Source organism: Podarcis pityusensis (genome assembly GCF_964106645.2).
Source record: "Podarcis pityusensis genome assembly, chromosome: 6".
NCBI lineage: Eukaryota > Metazoa > Chordata > Lepidosauria > Squamata > Lacertidae > Podarcis > Podarcis pityusensis.
Window position 1 is genome coordinate 28566066 of NC_138030.1, and position 21898 is coordinate 28587963.

The following is a 21898-nucleotide window of genomic DNA, read 5'->3' on the forward strand; positions in this document are numbered from 1 at the left end:
TGCATCTCTGATCCCTTTCAGTCAAGCATGGCTTGAAGAATGGTTATTCATCCTAGCCAATGTGAAGTCTGCATTAAGAGCATACAGTCCCCCTACCTTGATATTCATCTTGGGTTAATTCAGCAACAAATATCATACAGGGCAAACGAAAGAAAGGACAAAAGGATTTCACCAACTCTATTTCTTTGTTGGGTTTTCCATTTTACTTGGATCTGCTTTCCACTGCTCCTGACATCTGAACTAAGATAAAATTAATTTTGGAACATGTGCATGCGGTTAGTTTCAGGTCTCAGTACCTTCAGTTCAGTTGTGTGTTCTTTCCTCTGTGAGTTTCTGATTTATCACTGCAAAAAAGGGGGGGCAATAAGCAATATTGATGTGATCTTGATTACATCAAGATTCTTTGAATGCAATATTTTACTGATGTGCACATATGCAACAGCACATTGGCAAAACATTTGATGCTGCCCTCTCCCTCCTCCCCTGCCAGCACAGATGGCTGGAACACATCAAATCCCATGCAAACATGGGAGAGATGCAGACGTTTGATTATTATTATTTATCTCCTTAGGAGAACGTTGTACTTAAAAAACATGGAGGAGTTTTTCTTTGTATTTGTGATACTTCATCTTCCTAACCACTATATGTTTACTCTGAAGTAAGCCCCATCAAGTTCAGTGGGCCCTTTTCCCAGAAAAGAGGCTATAGAAGAAGAAGAGGAGGAGGAGTTTGGATTTGATATCCCGCCTTTCACTCCCTTTAAGGAGTCTCAAAGCGGCTAACATTCTCCTTTTCCTTCCTCCCCCACAACAAACACTCTGTGAGGTGAGTGGGGCTGAGAGACTTCAGAGAAGTGTGACTGGCCCAAGGTCACCCAGCAGCTGCATGTGGAGGAGCGGAGACGTGAACCCGGTTCCCCAGATTACAAGACTATCGCTCTTAACCACTACACCACACTAGGATTGCAGCCACCTATTTACTCACCAGTCATGGCTTTTTTTTCAGCTGGAACTTGCCAGCACCTCTCAGGCGGGCGCCATTGCTATTTTAGGAGAACAACGGAGGAGTTCATGGTGTTTACTAGAAAAATAGCAGTGCTCACAGTAATGGGAAGGCATCAGCAAACATTTTGGCAAATTGTGTCACAAATTAAGTCCTAAGTATGAGAGGGTTGGGATGCGGGTGGCGCTGTGGGTTAAACCACAGAGCCTAGGACTTGCTGACCAGAAGGTTGGCGGTTCGAATCCCTGCGACGGGGTGAGCTCCCGTTGCTCGGTCCCTGCTCCTGCCAACCTAGCAGTTCGAAAGCACATCAAAGTGCAAATAGATAAATAGGTACCACTCTGGCAGGAAGGTAAACGGCATTTCCGTGCACTGCTCTGGTTCACCAGAAGTGGCTTAGTCATGCTGGCCACATGACCTGGAAGCTGTACGCCGGCTCCCTCGGCCAATAAAGCGAGATGAGCGCCGCAACCCCAGAGTCGGTCATGACTGGACCTAATGGTCAGGGGTCCATTTACCTTTACCTTATGAGATGATTAAAACTACGTAATTGGTGATGGTGACCAATTCTGATGGCTTTAAAAGAGGATTAGATAAATTCATGGAGAATAATCCCACCATTAGTTACTAAGCATTATGCCTATGTTCTACCTCCATTGTTGAGGTAGTATGTCTCTGCTGAGAATCATAGGTGGGGAAAACGCAGTTGAATTCATGTATGTGTTGTGGGCTTCTCATAGGTATCTGGCTGGCTGCTGTGGTACAGGATTAGCGGACTAGATGAGCCTTTGGTCTGATCTAGCAGGTCTCTTCTTATGATATTATGCTTAAGGAACTTCTGTGCTGATGTTTGTCAAGCAATAACTCCCCTATGCCAAATGGCAAATCTCTCTAGATGCTGAAGGGTGTCCCTCAAGGATCACAGCCATATACATATTTGCCTAGGAGTAAGTCCTATTGGTATCAGTGAAACTTACTTCTGAGCATAGCTGTCAAGTGTCCCTTATTTGAAGGGACAGTTCCTTATTCCAGCACCATGTCCCGCTGCTGTCCCTTATTGATGGATGTCCCTTAAATGTCCCTTAAATTTCAAAGGAAGCAGCTCCTCTCCCTCCTTCCCTGCCGGTCAGGGAGGAGGGAGGCTCCAACTGTGTTGCTTGGCTGTGTTGCCCACCCAATAAGAAGTCTAAGAACGACTGGGGGGTGGAGCTTGCATGCCTTATGTGTGGCTAGTTAATGCAAGCTGAGGGGTTTTTTGAATGCTGGACGCCATTTTGTTGCATGTGCTGCTGCAAACTTTGCAGTGCAAAGCCAGGCCGGGGAGCCATCTTAAGTTGAGGCTGCATAGGCCTTGTGGTACATGTGATTCAGATTCTATTCAGTTGAACCTCTGGTTACAAAGTTGGTTGGACAGTGTCCTTGAAGCTACCAGCATGAGTTTGACCAGACTGCAGGAGGGTGTCTGGAACAGGTGAGGCTGCAGGTCCCATATTTTGGTTGCTGGTCCCTTATTTTCAAGGCTGCTGGTCCCTTATTTTCAAATCTGTAACTTGACAGCTATGCTTCTGAGCAGACGTGTGGCTTCTGATATGGCATATGTGTCTGCTGTGGTTTCCCCATTCTTCCCATTCCTGGATTTTACTCAGAATATTATCATAATAATATATTAAATTCTTTTTCTTTTCTTTTTTAAATAATAATATATTAAATTCTAGGAGTGCTCAATGCAGCACCAAAAGCTGATCCAGCAGTGGTAAGTACAATATTATAATTATAATGATTGCTATTCAATTTCTATGTCACTTTATATTTTAAGGAAAAAATGCTGTACACATCAACTCAGAAGTAAGACCTGTTGAGTTCAGTAGGTCTTACCTTCCTGAAAGTGAGTTTTGGGTTGCAGCCTAAATGGTATAATAGTACTTCTGCCATGTTCCCCCACTCATCCCAATATGTGAAGCACTCTCTCAAAATCTAGTGTTTTCTCATTTCAGTGCAAATTATATATTGGCTCTTGGCAATTCTCTACCTAGCCTGAAACAATTGTTGATGGAAGTGGCTAAGTTTTTTTTAAAAGCTATAGGCTTCCTTTGTAACAAAAATGCAAAGTTTATTTTGCATTTTTAGTTTTTAAAAAAGCAAAACACCTTATTCCAAGGTTGTTTTTAATGTAAGATTGAAAGTGAATTGAATGAACTTGCAGAAATTATTATCAAACAGTTTTGTTAATAGCCCTAAGTTCACACAGCTTTTGCTCCAGGATTTGGAGAGGAAGAGAGTGGGTGGCGGAGGGGGGGGGTTTCAATAATTTATCCCAGGTTGGCAGAACTTGAAAATGACATTACACATAACTTAGAAAGGCAAGGCAATTTAAGCAGGCTTCAGGGCATGTTCTGAGTTTGTTTGAGTTTATGCTCAAAATTCAGGTCAATTATTATTATTCTTTTATTTTAAAAAAATCAGACTGGTTTGTACATAACTAATTTGAATGAATTTTACATTCACAGAGAACAAGCTTGTCTCAAAGGGCTTCAGCTGCTGGTGGCAAAATCTGGAGCTACTGCAGGCTGTTTGTTGAATTTCCAAGGAACTCAAAGCACAAGCAAGTGTTAGAGCACAGATAAGTTTTAATTGGAAGGCACCTCAACAAAATCCTGCTTTGCTCATTAAAACCATTTTCTCCACTTTACCTGTGTTCTCCTCACAAAACTTCTTAGCCATTAGGAGACCCCCTCCTTCCCGCAGAAAACAGTACAATTCCCAGAATTCCCTGGAAAGAAGGATTGACTATTAAACCACTATGAAAATGGAAGCTCTGTACCTCCTAACAATTCTTGGCACTCTTAGCAAACTGAAGCCATGACTATTCAAAGTGGTATGATACTGCTTTAAATATATAGTGCAGATGCAGCCTTAGTTTCATGTTTTTGCCTGCCCTTTATTTCGTTGTTTGCCGTGTTGTCTGTTTAAAGATATATGTGTTGTGCAAGTTGTGTGAATTGTTTTCAGACTTTTGTACGCTGCCTTGGATTCTCCTGAAGAATGGCTGGTAAAGAATGTTTTATATTAAAAAACAAAACAAATGTTCCTTATCATGGGAACATCAAAAACACACACGCAGGGGAAATTAAACTGAAGTGTTGTTAGGCCTTCATAGCCGGCTGAGATCCAAACTGTTAGAAGCAGTTTTATTTATTTTTATTTATTTGGGAAGAAATAATTTCTGCCATATCCTTCCCACCATGTGTTTGTCTATCAAAAAGTTGCACTGCTAACTTTTACATGACACATATGTTGGCTCACACTGGAGACATTACAGAAGGCACTAGCAATTCTGCATTAAACAGTTTGTCAAATTAGGCACTGTAGCAGCAAATTCTAGGAAAAACTCAAGCAGCTATAGAAGACTATGCAGTATTTTTGCAAGGTGACATTAGCACAAAAGCAAATACTTTTGTTACTTTAATAAATGACAGTAATGGTGCCTGGCAGACCCTTAAATAAGATTCATTTAATAGCCCTAAAAATCCCAATAAATAATAAGCAACTTCAAGGAAAAGCAGACACAGATCTTTATATTTAGAAAGAGCATTATCTGCCTCATAGAGTCTTAATAATGTCTTAATGCACAGAGAATTTTTAAAAACTGCAAAAATTCATCCCCCTGTCTATGTATTGAAAGACCTCTTTCCGTTGTGCCCCCGTGATTCTTAGGATAAAATTATCCTGTTTTTACACTGATAGGCTTCTAATATAAAAAATTGGAATCACTTGGCCAATATAGCCACTGGTAATATTGAGACTGATGGCTGTAATATGCTTTTTGTTGGGCTGTCGCTGGGCCCAAGAAACTCCTTTTGGTGCAGAATGTATTTGGGAGCACATTGAGAAAGAAGGTCTGAAGGAAGATTTTAAGGGCATTCAGCCCCAGGAAACAGCAACAGGGGACAGCATGCAGCACCCTACCAATATGGGACTATGCCAAAGCTCAAAGGTCAGACCCCCATCTGGGAGATTTATATACTTCAGAGGACTCAGCTGTACAGCCGCAAATAAAATGTTTTAAGTGTGTTTCAAGTGCAATATACAATGTGACACTAGGTGGCAATAGCGAGCCTTATGGAAAATTCAATGTATTTTTTAAAACGCTTTTTTAAAAAAAGCATTTTCGGAATGTTTTATTATATGTGTCTAGATTCTGAACCAGAGTTCAGACCATTAGTGGCTACATGCTGGTTGGCCTGATATCGAAATCCCTCCCACCTGTTCCAGAAATCATTATTGGGATTGTGTGAGGGATGTTACATCACTGCCAGATAGTCCCACATCCTGATGGCATTTATCCCTGAAGGGCCAACAAAACAACAAAGCAAACCAAAAACCCTTGACAGATGTGCCGATAAGCCTGGAGGAATAATTTTGCAGGCCAATTAACCTATCTCATTGAAAGACAAAGTTCTTCCACAATGGGCTTCCCTTACACGGGTGTTTGCTTAAATCATCACGTTACTTTAAATAAGTGACTGGTGCTACAATGTTTATGGTGGTATTTTCAGGATTGTTTCTTTCCTTCATTAAATGTGAAAGTGCACTGTCTGCACAAATTGTTATGTCCTCACTAAACATGGATTTGCAGGACAGTGCAAATTTATTTTACCTGACCTATAAGACATATTACATTCATGTTCAATCAGATCTTCAAGGGACATCCTCCACTGACATGACAGTGACTAGTTAGTCTGGCTGGAAGCAAATAATTATGTTCTTGGCAGGTGTCTGACAGTGATTTCCAGTCCTGAATTTCCCTGCAGTTGCTGGAAGGACAACTAATGTTTTCAAATAGGGCACATACTTTATAAATTGTTCCAGACCTGCATTTATAAAGCCATTTGTAGAAAATGAAATCAACAAATGCAATGTTATCCTTTCCTTCCTCAAACTGGTATGACATTTAGCATACAGAAGATGCCCCTCAACTTGTTTCTCCCTTCCCCCTCAGTGAATTCTTATTTATAATTAGAGTATTATCCATTTTTATGTTCTACCTTCCATTTTATTTAGGGTGGTATCCACCATTAGTCATATACCCAGAGCAGATCACCTCATCCATAGTGACAGGACTTCCTCCTTCAGAATTCATAGTGGTTACTCTTCAACAAGACTTGTTCTTTTTTATGCTTGGTGTTAGTCATTTGGGGAAACAGGGTCTAGCAACCCCACCATAAATGTTCATCACTTAGTTTTTAAATTTTTTTTCATCACTTACTTTTGCCCTGTACCCAGACTAATCCCCCCCCCCGCACTAGCTCCCATCTGCCAAACTCTTGCCAAAAGAAAGGTCAAATGCCACTGATTTCCTTATGGAATCCTCTGCTTTAATACATTATGATAGTAACTAGGTTATGTGACATTTTAAAAAGATTAGTCCAGAGGTTACCTGTTTTTGGCCTGTGTGTACATTTACAAACTGGAGAAACTGTTTTGGGCACCACACAAACATCACAACCAAGCAGGCACCACCATTTATTCTATAGGCTACAAAAGAATTCTACTTTCAAGCTTAATTTCAGCAAAGGAAGGGGATGCTATGGGCACCAGGGAAGGACTCTGTGGGTGCTCCCCGGATGCCACACTGGTAACCCCTGGATTAGACTAATTCAGCCTTCCTCAACTTAGTGATCTCCATCATCTTTGACCCCTGGCAGTCTGGCAGTTTGCCTGTAGTCCAAGACAACTGGACATCTCACTTCAGGCCAAGGGAGTCAGTGTTTGTCCACAGAGTACAAAACTGGTGTAGCTGTCTCATGGACTGGCTGGGTGCACCATCTGGGCACCTCCAGGGGAAGAAGACTCAGAGCCAGTGGGTCGGTGGTGGAATAATGATGAGTGCTCAGCGGCAGAAGAAGGAGCAGACTGGGAGGAGGAGGTGTCGGAAGCAGAATCTAGCCCTGAGAGGCAATGTTGGACCCACCTTCTCCCCTCAGTCCTGTTCAGCCACACCAGGTACTCTGAGCTCTCCCCAGCCTTCATCAGAGCTCTCTCTCCCAAAGAGAGGCGAGTGGCAGTGAGACTCCTGCTCCACCATTACCATCTTTTAGGGAAGGGCTTTCCTCAGGCAGGCTCCCTCTGCTTTCTAGGCCTCACCTCCCTATTCCTCCTCATATGCCTCCTCATCTTTCTCCAGAGTCTGCCATCGCAGGTCTGTACCCAAAGGAGCAGAGTGACAGCTCCTTCGGGAGCCCCTCTTATGTTCTCAGGACACAGAATGTGCATGCTGTAATGATTGTATTTCCTTAAGGAAGAGATATGCACACTGGCCCTCCTGTGTAGCTTTCAAGTTTTTTAACCACATTTGCTAATGGGAAATAACAACTGTACAGCCGACTCCACTATTGAATCCTGAATTATGAAAAAATGCCCTATCAATGCGCTCTTACAGTCAGCTGGAAATTCCCTTCCCTTCCCCTGCCAACAGCAAAATTATCAATTTTCTGAGGTTTTTCCTGACCACAATCCTATAAGAAATATCCTCAGTTGTTCAGCATATAATAATGTTATAGAATTTAAAATAAGACAATGGATTATTAAAGTTACAAATCTTCATGGTCTTGATATATTTAATAAAACATCTACAGTATCTGTTAATAATGGATTCTGTTTCCAGTCTACTTGCACATTCAACAGGGGGGAAAATGACCACTAAAAAGCTACCGATATTTCTTTATCCTTCGCAGCCAAGGCTGATGCCCACAAAAAATGCAGTTACACTGATAAACTGTTCATCATTTACAAAGGTTTAAAAATTTTAACAGCCCTGCATAAATTGAAGACTAGATGTTTAGCCTTTAAGGCATGCAACAGGAAAAAGTAATCTGGAGCGTCCATGGAGATAAATGTTATAACTTCATGGCACTTTTTGCGCCCAGTTAATCATACTGTGTTACTCATATGGAACACAATTTGTAAACACACACACACCCAACACATTATTCTTTAATGCACATCATACCAGGACACCTCAGCATTTGTTAGCTGAAGTGATCCTAATGGAATAATAATGTATTAAGGATAGTGCAACAGGCATTAAAAAAATGTTGGCGAAATTATAGATCCACAAGAAGAACTCATCCTTGCACCTGAAAGATACAGAAAATGGAAAGTTAACAATGTCTTCAAAGCGCTTCTTATGTGCTGCATTGAGCAGCTGAAAATTTGCACTTGACCATCAACAATTGCGTAAACACCGTCCGAAGCACTTTGCTCAGGGGTGAGGCCTACTGAGTTCAATGGGCCTTACCTCTGCTATAAGCTGACATTACTATTATTGTTATTATTCTTTGTGCCACTTAAATCCAAAATGGGATTCGAAGCAGTTATAATATGGGGTTACATTTATTATTATGGGCTTGAGCAATGCTCAGCATCTGCCAATGGTTATGCCAGCAATAGGTAGCCAGTGCTGTTCGCTTGCTAATGAAGTAGAAGGAGATTTACAAATGTGTAAAGAGGGGTTCCAATACAAATGCTCTCAATGAAATGTGCCTAGGATAGCAGTCCTATCGAAATCCCCAAAATGCACTCATGCGGGTAACTTGATATAAGAGGAGGATCACTTGACTCTCACAGCAATCCTAGATGGGCAGAATGGTGGATTTTCCATTGTTTCCGCTGTCCTGCCAGTTCCTACCTGTCAGGGCAGACAGGAATGGGGGATCAGTTCCAGGCTGACATAGCATAGTGGCCTAGATCAAATTAGCAACCTGATTCATTCCCTATTCGGGGGGCAGGGAATGCACTAAATGAGATCTTGTTTTGAATACCTTCCAAGTTTAGCTAATTTCAGTATAACAAGTATCACAGGGTTGGTGATTCTGAGTTTCCTAAACCCAACAAGTCACCCCCAAACAAATGCACCTTCATTTATATTGATAGAGGATTGTTGAAGTTCCTATATCCCATTATGGGTATATTATTGGTAGTGGGCAGGGGCTTTGCAGCCCTGTGTTTGTGTTCAGCATCAACTGAGATGTGGCTAGAGTATTGGACTAAGATTTGGGAGACTGAGTTCAAATTCCTATTCATCCATAAAGCTCATTGGGAGACATTGGACCAGCTATTTTCTCCTAACCTACCTCAGAGAGTTCTTGGTGGCAGGGAGGAGGGAGAGAAGTACTTTGTGTACCACCTAAAGTTCCTTAGTCAAATAAAAGAAAATAAATATGAATTGTATTTTAAATTTAACCAGGCGTTAGTACAGGTTGCATTTTCATTGTTCTTTGTGTCAGCTAGTCACATACAGTACCATATTTACGTATAAGCTAAACAAGCTATAACTTAGGGCCCCACTCTCTTGGGCCCCCCCAAAAAAATTAAAGGAAAAAAACTGGATGTACATTTCCAAAATATAAGATAAAAAACCCAAATGAAATAAAACCTACATACAGTAACAGTGTTTTGTGTTGTGTATGGACCTATTAGGTCCATAAATTACCATATAGCATATATTCAACACAAAAAACAGCGACAATTTGTTGTTGACAAAGGACAGCTGGACATATAAAGGGCCCCATTACCTTCAGTAGCTTAGGGCCTCATCAAACCTAAATCAAGTCCTGGTCACATAGCCTCAGTGTTTGCAATGAACTAGTTCAGTTTAATGAACTTCACTGGTTTGGTTCAAAAACCCACTACACCTAAAATCACTGTGTGAACTGAACATGAAATAAATTCATTTTGGGATAGAACTTTGCACATTGTCTAGTTCATCTTCAAGTTCATTCTCTTACATCTGTGCTTGTGTTTTCTCTTTGAGCCTTTAAGTTTAAAAATAATAATTGTTGAGGAAAATATATTAAATAATTCAAACTCCACTGTGTGTGCTTTGATATTTCTAAGTTTCCTTAAGTATATTTTATACTTCAGCTTAGCAGCTTGTATCATTCTGAATGCTTGAAAAAATTGCAGAGGATTCTTTCTTGTAGTGTGAACTGAATATGAACTGAGCTAATTCGTTTTGTAAAGTGAAAAACATGAGCTAGGGTTTTGTGGGTGTGTTGAACTTGAACTAGTTCCAGTTTTAAGATTAACAAGCTCCGTGTAGACCATTTAAATAGAGCCCTGTGAAGGCTGCTATCCAAACATGTCTACTTGATTTCAAAGGTGCTTGCTCCAAGGTAGTTGGGTTAAGATTGCAGCCTAAATTATGAATGCACAACTTCTTATTGTTCATTTATTTTTAATTTTAAAATTTTATATTCTGCTTTTCACTTTGCAAAAATGTCATTTGTGGAAAATAGGCATGATATTAAAAACAGATGATTTTGGATCTCTTTATCTGTCCAACCCATCAGGAATCATCAGTAGTAAAGCAGCACGGCCAGCTATATGGCAGAATAAATCACACCAAATGTAGAGACGTTTGGGATGAATGCATAGTTAGCTAGATCAAAACCTAGAGCAGCTCTCTAATCAGAAGCCCCCTCGCAAGCATTTGGAAATAACTTAGTTGAACCGTTCAACATAATAAAGCTAAACTGCAGCTACTGTGCTGGCACCCTAGCAAGAACCAGCTGAGATATGATTACATTGCTTGGCCTCCTCTAGTGATAGGATCACAATGACAGCTGGGAAGCAGCTTGTGAAAAAGTATATATTCTTTAATATATTAAGGCTAAAATTATTGCCACACCATCAGACACTCACAAAGCTTGGATGTGTGCAACCCAGAGGCCTTTTGGAAGGCATGGAAAGCTGAAGAGCTTTTTTGCATCAAAAACTGGGCATCAATTTTATATGTCCCACCAGATGGCTAAGACCTTTTTTTACTGACATGCTGCAGTTTCAATGTCCTCCAGCTAGTCAGTTTCCCACTTTTCCATACCCCAAGGTTTTGTTCCTAGGAGAAAAATGCTTAGTGTGTCTCAGCTGGCCATCTGGGCAATATACTGAGGGTGCCAGTTTAGCCACAAACACTGCTCCTGAGACCAAATGTGTCTCAACTGAGTGAAAGCAGAGTCAGGACAACTTAGAGGCACAGATATAGAGAGCATCTTGTAGGCCAACCCTCTGCTTGATGGAGGAAATCCATCCAGCATAAGGATAGAGCATCCTCAGCAGATGGCTTGAAGACTTCCAGTGAGAGAATGGTCCCTACTGCATTAGGTAATTGGTTCCATTGTTGAAGTGCTCTTACCATCTCCTGAAGTTCAGCTAAAATCTATTCCTTTCGTGTAACTTAAGCACATTTCATCTAGTGCCATCTTCTGGGGTAGAACAGAACAAGTCTTTGTCTTTCCCCATGTGGTAGTTCTCTGGTCCTAATTTAGTTTTCTACATCCTTCTAAGAGTATGGCACCCAGATATGGATGGAGGAGAAATTTGGTTCAGTTCGGATTGGTGCAGTGGTCTAAACCACAGAGCCTAGGGCTTGCCGATCAGAAGGTTGGCGGTTCAAATCCCCGCGACGGGGTGAGCTCCCGTTGCTCGGTCCCTGCTCCTGCCAACCTAACAGTTCGAAAGCATGTCAAAGTGCAAGTAGATAAATAGGTACTGCTCTGGCAGGAAGGTAAACGGTGTTTCCGTGCGCTGCTCTGGTTCACCAGAAGCAGCTTAGTCATGCTGGCCACATGACCTGGAAGCTGTATGCCGGCTCCCTCGGCCAATAAAGCGAGATGAGCCCCAGAGTCGTCTGCAACTGGACTTAACAGTCAGGGGTCCCTTTACATTACTGAATTTTCACTTTCTGAAACACAGCTATCCTTCAAAATCCACTCTTCTCCAAATTTTGTGATGCAGTTCTGCAGTGAAATAATGCATTCAAAAATGTGTATATCAGTGCCAACTGAGCACACAAATCCATTTGTTTGTGGAAATGCTTACAAGGTATATTCCATTCCTGAAACACAACCAGGAGTAAACAAGCTGCTGTTCAAAACAGCAGGAAGGCTTGGGGAGTGGGGAAAGGTTACGAAAACACCCTTAGCTATCTTGTCTATAAAATCTTCTCCCCATTTTCTTAAAAACTGCCCCCAAAATAAACAATATACACTCCACTTTTGTGGTGATTCTGCAAATGAGGAGAATTCACCATACCTTTAAGCAAAACCCAAATCCCATCACGGGAAGCCTGACAGTGCAACTGCATATGCCACACTGTTTTCCCCAATCTTATGTATTTTCCCTCTCCTCAAAGCTGCCATTTGTCATGCAGGGGGAAATAACAGACAAACATGGTGTGTTGTTTTATCTCAACTGGGGCGAATAGCAGCTTTGGGAATGGGCTTCACAGCTGAAGTGCATTCATGGAACAGCAGAAATAAAAAGGCAGAATGCATTGCAAGACAAAATGTATATCCATTCAGTGGGAAAGGTTTATATTTAATGCACTTTTAAATGAACTAGTATAAGCAAGCAATGGCAATGCGCCTCACATCCAAAAAGAAGACTCAGTGCATATTATTATGTGGTAAAAAAGGTTTATTTATTTATTATATTTATTAAAATATTACTAATTAGAGCACCAAATTAGCCAGATAAATAAGAGAGGCACAAGACTTCTTCCTACACTACTGCTGCCTACAACACACCCAGCCACCCATCACTGCTGATGTCTCCATGCAGCAGTTAGCTTTTCACCCTATGGATTATCTTAATCATGCCAACAGTGAACTCCCTTCCAGCTTCCACTCATATAAGAAATGGTCCTGATATGAGGCTGTAAGTTTCATTTTCCAGGTCCCTAGTTGACCAATATCTTTCAGTATGGTTGGACAAATATCAATTTTTCCATTCAATTGATGCTTTGAAGTCTTCATTTTAAATGCCACTCGGTATCTATGGTGCATATTGTGAGTAAATCCATCTCATATATATGTTTATCAAAACACATATAAAAAGTTGATGTTGTATTACAATATTCAGACAAACCTTTATATTCTTCCTTTATTGTTTGCACCATTTCCTTCTGGCATGTAGTGAGCCATTTCTCATAGTTTACCTATTACAGGAGAGGCAATAGTTGCATCGTGGTTTTTCCAGTTGGGCCACTCTCTTGTCTTCTCCCCTCATCCCACTTTTCTGTCATCAGCTTTAACTCCCTTGAATAACTGTATGGATCTCTCATTCTTTCCCATCTGTCTGCCAGCTGAGGGAAACTTCTTTCTCTGTGGTTTTAACTCAATAATTGCTGGTCTTACCTCAGCAATGTATCAGAGGGAGGAGGGACATTAAGAAATATCATGGTGGTGAACAATACAGCATCAACAATAAATTTACATTCATAAAACAAGATTATTGATGCTGTTATACAGTTTGACTGTGGAATTTGGCTAGTCATTGTTGTGGGTTAACCTGAGGGAAAAGACAGTCCAGTCTATTAACTGTACAGTACAGTCATAATATTCTAAAATAATTCTAAGTGCAGATCCTTCCAGTGCACCCTTTTCAGGTTCAGTTCCTTATGAGGCATCATATTAAGTACAAATGTCCATAGGCCTATACAGTGTTGCAAATCTTTCCTTAAAAAATAATAATCACAAATCTTCCTTTCTCTGATCAGAAACTTGATTTCTAAAACTCTGTCTGCTACTCCTATTTGAAAATTTGGGATACAGCTGCAGCACTTCTCTGCCTGGGCTCTACACTGTAGGTTTCAGATAAGCTCCTTTGCTATTTCAATCACAGCCCACCTCTGACTCAAGAATTCTAGGAAGCAAACTTTATGCAGGACATAAATCAATCTGTTCAATCAATTATTATATTAAAATCAATAGGGTTCTTAAGCTACGTTCTCTGCTGTGTTAACAAAACTATCATTTAAGCAGTGCCTGGAATCCATTGCTCCTAAAAATGTCCAGTATGCAATAAAATGTTCACCATTTCCCCGCTTCTGTTTGTGTGTGAATATCTTGCTCTTAAGCCCCATTTTCCTTGAGGAAACTAGTATCTCTGTGTCCAGTTATTGGAAAGCATTCAAAGGAATAAAAGATGGCATGCACGTTTTAAAAAAATGTTTTATGGTTTATTGTGCATTGAAATTTCTAAAAATAAATATTTATTGTAAGCTGCCCAGAGAACTTTTGTGTTAGTTATTTGCATAGTTAACAAAGAGGAGACACAGTGCCATTGCATGCCAAGCTTCAGTGTCCCAACCCAGTGATCACCAGCATGATGCCTGCAGGCACCACTGTGTTTGCCAGTACTTCTTACAGCAACCATGAAAGTTCTCAGTTTATTTGCCCTCAAAAATCTACACTGAGCAACAGAATGTTTGCTCTTCCTGCTGAACTCCTCTTTGCACTGGCTTGGCTTCTCCTGGACTTAGCATACTGCCTTAAACATGCCCACAGTAAATTTGATGCCAGGATTTGACATCCATCCTTCCATTCTGAAAAAAGGAGGTGTGCAAATAGCTTCTCTCTATGAGAGAGCGTGGCGATGGCTGACACATGTGGCTTAGATCCACAGTTCTCCCTTCTGATAGTTTGCTGCTGGCCTCTTCTCTCTTTCCCACCTGTTTACCTCCTTTACTGGAAGCAAGGTTTTATTTGTGCTCTCGCCTTCCTCTGTCCATCAATTTTCCTGGAAGGTGGTGGAGAACCAGACTGAGTGTTGCTCTGCAATACCAATTTGTCATGCCAGCTGCCTGAGCCAAATATCCCAGAGCTTTCCAGGATGTCTAAAGCAGTGTTCAGCAAAGTAGAGAATTGGTCAGGAGTAGTAGCTGTAGTTAAAAAGGACATTATTTCCTAAGAAGCCAAATGTGTCTGGGAGTGCATACAAATACATCAAAATGTTTTAGAAAACCTCAGCCACAGAAGAAGAAATAGCCTGGTGGGCCCGATCAGGCTGATTTAGTGGAAATACTTGGCTTTAGTGTTGGACTGGGAGCCCAGTAGACTAACGTTTGTTTGTTAGTTATTGATATGTCCAGCATGAATGGCAGCTCTGAAAGGTCTCATGTGTTCATTGTCAGCCTGCCAGCAAGCTCCCGAAATGATTGCCTGATCTGACAACAACAATTACATTGCTTCATCCGGTGCTGCTTTGTTTCTTATAGCAGGTAGAGATTTATTTCTTTTCATTGTGTGAACTGAATAATCCAGAAAACAGCAAAGTGAAAAAAGGAGGTATGTGCAAGCATTTATGATACAGTAACTTTCGTAAGGTAAAGGTAAAGGATTCCTACATGGTTAAGTCCAGTCAAAGGCAACTATGAGGTTGCGGCGGTCATCTCACTTTCGGGCCGAGGGAGCTGGTGTTTGTCCACAGACAGCTTTCCGGGTCATGTGGCCAGCATGACTAAACCACTTCTGGCACAATGGGACACTGACCTTTAAAGCCCTAAACAACCTCAGCCCTGTATACCCAAAGGAGCGTCTTCACCCCCATCGTTCTGCCCGGATGCTGAGGTCCAGCACTGAGGGCCTTCTGGCAGTTCCCTCACTGTGAGAAGCAAAGCTACAGGGAACCAGGCAGAGGGCCTTCTTGGTAGTGGCGCCCGCCCTGTGTAACGCCCTCCCATCAGATGTCAAAGAGATAAACAACTACCTGACATTTAGAAGACATCTGAAGGCAGCCCTGTTCAGGGAAGCTTTTAATGTTTAATGGACTATTGTATTTTAATATTCTGTTGGAAGCCACCCAAAGTGGCTGGGGAGACCCAGCCAGATAGGCGGGGTACAAATAATAAATTATTATTATTATTATTTGCTGCTGAGTGAGGGCAGTTGGGTCCATCTAGCTGGAAGTCTTGCAAGATTTGGTCCCTGCTCTCTGAGCCATTTCCACCTGGTTTGGGTGTAGCTGGACCTTGAATGACTCCATGTACAAAGGCTGTTCCTGCTGGGGGGTAACATTCCTTTGGGTTCTCCTTTGGGATGTGATGGGGGTGAGAACATCTGTCCAGGACTTGCTCCTAGGTGGGAGATTGGAATAGCCAGAGGTGAGACAGGGTGTGAGTTAAGCTGTATTTGAGGTGGGAGGTGGAATGCTGGGGAGCTGGGTCTGTGATGAGGGCACGAATGCAGGTCAGGGATGTATATCCAATGTGAGTCTTGGGTATTTGGTAGTTTTGCTATTTTATACTGTTCAGTTTTATTCACTGTATTCATTATACTTTTGTTTTCTCTTGTACTAATATTCCGTTCACAACTTTGCGGGGTTTAGAGCCAAAAAGCAGTATATAAATAGACCAGATTTTAACATAATAACAAGAAGAGTGAGAACTTGCACGGACCTATTCCATTTATCTTGAAAAGAAATACAATCCTTTGCAATAAATGTGCCGGTTTTCAATACTCAAGGTTTATTTTTAAAAACCTAAAGCCAACACTGATTCATTCAAATTCTAAATCTAATTCTGCTGTGGTTACACAGAGATATATATAAACGAGTCTGCTTGTTGCCAGTGATTTAAACACATACCACTATTACTTCTGCCATACATGCACCAGCATGTAGATAGCAGATTCAGCTTTGAAATAACCTATTAGGGAGAAATTTACAACAAATCTATATATAACGCTCTCAGGTTCTTCAATTTTAAAGCAGCATCCTATGATAAGCTAGTGAACTAGCTCTGCTCTTCTTGCCCCTGAAAACTCTCTATTTTCCAGCTAATCCTAAAATATCAGGTACAACGCCACTTGCACACGAGGATCCAAGTTCAGGCTGATAGTATTTGGCTCCTGCAAAAGTGATGGTCATAAGAAAGGGGGTGGGGGCTTAGGCTGTGTTCCTCTTAGGGATGAAGAAGAAATTTGATTTGGTTTGCATTTAAATGCAAAGCTACCAAACTCACACTTTATGAAACAATACACAAAACAAAACACAACTATCCTCACCATCATCATCAAACTTTATACGGTCACAGAATAGCATAAGATAAAAACATGCGAATAAAATAAAGCACATAAGACTTTAAAGAAGAAAGGGATAGATGCTAATAGTTAAAAGTGATTATCAACTCACATAAACTTAAAACAGATAGGAACAAAAGACAAGCATTTAAAAGTGACTATACCTACCTGGCAGGGGTGATACCATAATCAAAAAACACTACAATTGTTTCTTGGATAGCTCAGTTGGTTAGAGCATGGTGCTGATAACGCCAAGGTTGTCAGTTCAATCCTTGAGAAGTCACACCTCTCCAAATTTTGCAATGCAGTTTTCCAACCAAGTATTAATATGTTCAAGAATACAAATATTAGGGTAAAATTTGCTTTAAAATGCATATGCTAGTAAAACTCACATACAAAAATGCATTGTATTAGGGAGAATTGCTTTGTAAGAATGTGTATATAAAGTGAAATGTGCATTAAAGTGCTGATGGATTTGAAACAAAAACAGTTCATCTGGCTGTTAAGCAGAAGATTGGTCGTTTGAGCCAACCCAGAGATAGCAGTGGCTACATTGCAGGGGGTTAGACTAAATGACTCTCACAGTCCTTTTCTCTACAATTCTATGATAATTATAAAAAAAATCACATCTCACTGTGGAGAAATGAATTAAAATTGGTAAGTGAGAAACTGAGAGAACCAAAACTGACAGATCCATCCATTCATCTCAAAAAAAATTAACCTGCAGATGCTTTACTGTCTCCTCCTCAAGCCATGTTTAAACTGATTTAAAACCAATGTTTGTTTGGAGTTTCCTCACTCTTAGTTTCCTCCACATATTAGGCTTCTCTTGGAGAACTGTAACTTTGGTGCCATTTCTTTCAAAATAGCCAATCAAGAACCAAGAATGAAAAAAGTAGGAACACCATATTTGCTTATTTCATTTCATTTAACAAGATGTATATGCTGCTTAATCAACAAAATACCAAATGGCTAATTAAAAAGCAAAGAGTTTCTATCATATTGTTAAGAGACTAAAGGCAAGAGTTATATGCATGTAAGGAAATCATCTGCTAAAGCAAAGAAGAATAAAAGCACATCCCCTGATGTACCAACTTTACAGGAGTTGACATGAATGTGTATCTGAGTTAGAGAGATGTCAGTCTGGCTTTTAAATATTGTCACAGCTGCTACATTATGGGGTGGACAGGCTGAGGCTTTCTTCCAGATGAGTGGGCTAGAAGGCACTTCTTGATGAGTTAACTGTTGGTGGGGTCTCTGTCAGCAAAAAACAATGAAAATGTCACCATGGAACATTGTGGCAAGTTATATAATCTGACAGAGAACATGGAGATCAACTTTCTGACATGAACTCATTCTAATTTGATGGATCGAGCTGCATGGGAGCACCAGCAGAAGTGCTGGATTGGCTCTGCCAGTGTACCTGCTCAGCCCTGACATCACTGCCCTGCCCTGCCCCAGCCTCGACAGCACCTCACCACTGGATTGGCAATTGCAGCAAGAAATGTCTTTGGAGTATCAATGAAAATGATGAGAGGTTCCTTATTACACAAAAGAGCTGCTGATTGCGGCCATAGTTTAGGTTAAGTTGCAGAGATCAGAAAAGTTTCTGTATGAGAGACTGGAGAGGTAACTTCTGTCCGTCAAGCATGCTTGATTGACTGCTAAGCCCTCAAAGTCATTTTTATGGCTGTGTGTACACTGTGATTTAAAATATGTTTATTCTATAACATAAATTCTACAACACAAAGTAGTCTACAATACAATTTTTTGCAAGAAGGAAAGTTGAATTCTGTTGAATTCTATGTAGATTATGCAAATTTGCAGATTTATCTTGCATTACTTGATCCTGCAATCTTACTGATCTGCATATTTCCTCACTACCATTGGCGGCTGCCGACACAGTCTGAATCAAACTTGCTTTAAAACACAAGAAGCTAAGGCCTGAATTCAGCAGCCATACACAAGTGCTTCTACTTGTGCAATGGGATTCCCCCACAAACACCTATGCACTGTCCAAAACTGGCTCAGAGGGGTGTCAGGAGAAGCCCTGGAATAGCAGCTGGGGAGAGGAGAAGGCAAATTGTTTCATCAAGACAGAAAGGTCAGAACAGTGTGACTCCATATTCTGTATTTTTAGGCAGCTGAATTCTCCATGTGGCCATTTCTGCTTTTCTGATCTTCTCGGAAATTGACATGGCTAAAAAGCAAAACAAAACATTACCTCAAAAGTGCTTTGCAAAAACTGCTTTATATTATTGCTTACAATGCCTCTTGATTTTCTGTCATTAATTTTATTGCTATAGTTCATAGGTGGATATGTTTGACTAATAAAAGTCTCCAACCTCTAGAGAAAGTGAAAGATGTAATGGAGTGAACAACAGACAGTAGAAGCCAGGAAGAGAATATAAATTACGAGGGAGAATGTTTCACTTCAAAGTGCTGCAAGAGTAGCTTATTTTAGAAGTTATCCCCTCAAGGGAGTTTGGACTTTCTTCTCTGGCAATCAGCTAAAGTTGTTGATGCCAAATGTGAATTAAACATTATATCTGCAGTTTGCTGAAACTGCCTTAAGTAAGACTCCCCACGTCCTCCCCCAATTTTCTCAGGCTGCTCAGGATTTGATAGAACAAGAAAACAAACAAAAACCAAACAGGAGTTTCAAATCAAGCGGAGGAATGTAGCTGCCTGTCAACTGTCACCCTAGCTGAAGAACACCCCGGCCCCCCACAATGCACAAGGAAAAGCCTCAGTGCATGGGCAAACATTTTCTTGCTAGTGTAGAATGAAAGCAGCAAATAGAGCTTACTACTTCTTCCTTTGCACCTTCACAAAATCCTCTTTATCACAATTGGCATTGTTGCCCTCATTATGACAATCCAAATATCATCTGAAGAGCTTGGGAGAAAGGCATCTCTTTACGCATCCAGAGCAGACCTCCACTACAGTAGTACCTTGGGTTACAGACACTTCAGGTCACAGACGCTTCACGTTACAGACTCCGCTAACCCAGAAATAGTACCTTGGGTTAAGAACTTTGCTTCACAATGAGAACAGAAATCGCGTGGCGGTGGAGGCAGCAGGAGGCCCCATTAACTAAAGTGGTACCTCAGATTAAGAAGAGTTTCAGGTTAAGAACGGACCTCCAGAACGAATTAAGTTCTTAACTCGAGGTACCACTGTATTCTTTGAACCAAAAATTGGAGAGTTGGAAAGAACCATGAGGGTTATCTAGGCCAATCCCCTGCGATGCAGGAATCTTTCATCCAGCATGGGACTTGAACCCCTGACCCTGAGATTTAGAGTCTCATGTTCTACCAACTGAGCTATCCCAGATGTCTTCTATTGGTTTATGTGGACTTACTTTTATAGTAGTATAGTATAGGTAAGCCTTACACCTGAAATATGTTCATTCCTTCTCTGAGCTTGTATAGTCAGCTGGGAATATAGGAACATAACTTACTGCCTCAATCTGAGACAGACCATTGCTTCATCTAGCTCAATATTATCTACAACCACACCCAGTTGTTTGTTTCACCTATTGCAGGACTAGTTTGCACCTGCCTGCGTTCATTCCTCTCCCCCAAAAAGGGAAATCACAGACATAGTAGACGGAAAGATCTTGTACAAGGCTTGCCACTGGATGTTTCTTCCAAGTTAATTGTAGTGGTTGCGTAAACAGAATGCAGAAAACGACAACGCATCCACTCACATTCTATTTTTTTTTTTATAAGCATTCCCAATAAAATCACATCTCTCTCTCTCAGGCTATGTGTGCCATTTCCTCCACCTAAGGGCATTGCTTTTCTTTGAAACCTGCATTCTTTTCACAAAGTCCTTTGTATTTGCAGCATAGTTTCCCTTTCCATTTTATAACTTGCACCTTGCTCCTCCATTCAAATGCCGCTCATCCAAGGCCTTTGGAAGAAGGGCTCTTCTTCCCTCAGAATAGGACCAAAGCCCATTGACAGCCAGATTGTATTAAATGTGGCACTGCAAGCATGTCGCACCACGTACTGTTGGCAATACATTTTCTGTGACCTACACAAGAAAAGAGAATGCAGACAGAAACTTTCATTTGGCATGGTGAATGGCCAAAAGGCTCGTGAATAGGAATTCACTTTTATGATATTGCAATGGTTTTTTTGTGTGTTTGTTTTTCTTTATTCTTTCATAGACTGTGATAAATTCAATGGCTTGAATGCACTGAGCACTAAAAAGTAGTCCATAATGCCCAGATTGGCTGTCAGCATAAAAAGTACTTCTCCTAGCTCCTGCAAATCTATGGGTTACATTTTATCTTCACTCTAGGAGGTGTGTACTTGAGGGCCTATGGAAGCCTAGGAAGGGAGGCAATAAACTGTGTAGAAACTGCCTTGTTCCTCCTTCAACAAGCTCAACACGAGGCAGGTTTTCTTTGAGCCAACGCAGGTAGTACAGCACTCTTGTGGTTCTGCCTCTTCAGAATGCGGGTCAAGGATTGCATGTTTCAATGTTCCAGTGTTTCCAACAAAATCTCACTGCATATAGAAAATGTGCACGTCAGGCAGAAGACTGAAATGCTAAAACCTCTTCTCGGTATATTTATGCATTTATTTGAGCAGTTGAGCCGCTGTATTTTGCACCAGCTGCAGCTTCTGGACCCAAATTCAGGGGCAGCTCCACTTTGAGTACATTGCAGTAAAGCAGCCTGAGGGTGTTCATTAGCACATGGATAACAGTGGCCAGGCTATCCTAGTCCAGAAACAGCCATGGGTGGTATAAGGAACTCTGAGCCACTAAGGTCACCTTTGTTTCTAGCGACAAAAATGAGTCCAGAAGGATCTCCAGACTACAAATCTGTTCTTTCAGGGTGAGTATGACCTCATCTAAGGCAGGCAAAGGACCAGTTATCTGAACTCAGGAACCATATCTCCACACAACACCCCTGTGGGATTCAGAGTCTCTTTATTGGGCCTCATCCAGCCTATGATGACTTTGACTCACATCTTGAGTTGTTCTGTGCCAGTGTGGGGAACCCTTTTCAGCCTGAGGGCCAC

General features: G+C 41.1%; 1 long non-coding RNA gene across 1 annotated transcript in view; it reads right to left on the bottom strand.

Moving 5' to 3' along the window:
* LOC308479179 overlaps positions 1-21898 on the bottom strand; it is a 119263-nt gene that overhangs the window by 66507 nt on the left and 30858 nt on the right. Inside the window, exon 2 of the long non-coding RNA XR_013987530.1 lies at positions 945-956. This is a non-coding gene — a long non-coding RNA (uncharacterized lncRNA). The remainder of the gene's footprint in view (positions 1-944; positions 957-21898) is intronic.